Source organism: Camelina sativa, chromosome 13 (genome assembly GCF_000633955.1).
Source record: "Camelina sativa cultivar DH55 chromosome 13, Cs, whole genome shotgun sequence".
In the NCBI taxonomy this organism is placed as follows: domain Eukaryota; kingdom Viridiplantae; phylum Streptophyta; class Magnoliopsida; order Brassicales; family Brassicaceae; genus Camelina; species Camelina sativa.
The window spans coordinates 14762954-14764174 of record NC_025697.1 but is presented as its reverse complement, the minus strand read 5'-3'; positions in this window follow the sequence as shown (position 1 = coordinate 14764174).

The following is a 1221-nucleotide window of genomic DNA, read 5'->3' as shown; positions in this document are numbered from 1 at the left end:
TCATAAGTCATCATTCCATACATCATCACCACAACCAACAAAATAATCTGTTTCATCTATCCTCATTCTGGACAAATGATCAGCTACTCCATTCTTTATCCCTTTCTTATCAACTATTTCCATGTCAAACTCTTGGAGAAGCAAAATCCATCTCAACAACCTTGGTTTTGTGTCCTTCTTTGAGTAGATGTGCCTCAAAGCAGCATGATCAGTGTACACAATTACCTTGGACCCTACTAAGTAACTTCTGAATTTTTCAAAGGCAAAGACCACTGCTAGAAGCTCTTTCTCTGTTGTTGAATATCTTCCTTGATTTTCATCCAAGGTCCTACTTGCATAGTGAATAACATGCAGCTTCTTATCTTTCTTCTGTCCCAGAACTGCTCCTACTGCAAAGTCTGAAGCATCACACATAATCTCAAATGGAAGATCCCAGTTTGGAGCTTGGACTATTGGAGCTGATATCAAATCAGCCTTGATCTCCTTGAAAGCCTTCAAGCAATCTTCATCAAAGTTGAACTCAGTCTCCTTGCAAAGCAACCTTGTCAATGGCCTAGCTATCTTTGAGAAATCCTTGATGAACCTTCTATAAAATCCAGCATGACCAAGAAAGCTTCTTATGTCCTTAACTGTTTTTGGTGGTTGAAGTTGAACCATGACTTCAATTTTTGCTTTGTCAACCTCAATACCCTTCTCTGAAATCTTATGACCAAGAACTATCCCTTCTTCAACCATGAAGTGACATTTTTCCCAATTTAGGACTAGATTTGTCTCCTCACATCTCTTTAAAACTCTGCATAGATTAGTAAGACAAGAAGAAAAGGAATCTCCATAGACAGAGAAGTCATCCATAAAAACTTCAACCACATCCTCAATAAGATCAGAGAAGATTGACATCATGCACCTTTGAAAGTTAGCTGGAGCATTACATAATCCAAATGGAATCCTCCTATATGCAAAGGTACCATATGGACATGTGAATGTTGTCTTCTCTTGATCATTGGGATGAATAGGAATTTGGAAAAATCCAGAATATCCATCCAAGAAACAGTAATGGGTATGATTGGCTAATCTTTCCAACATTTGATCAATAAATGGAAGAGGAAAATGATCTTTCCTAGTAGCAGAATTAAGCTTCATATAATCAATGCACATTCTATATCATGTTATGGTTCTAGTGGGAATTAACTCATCACGATCATTCTTTATTACAGTGATTCC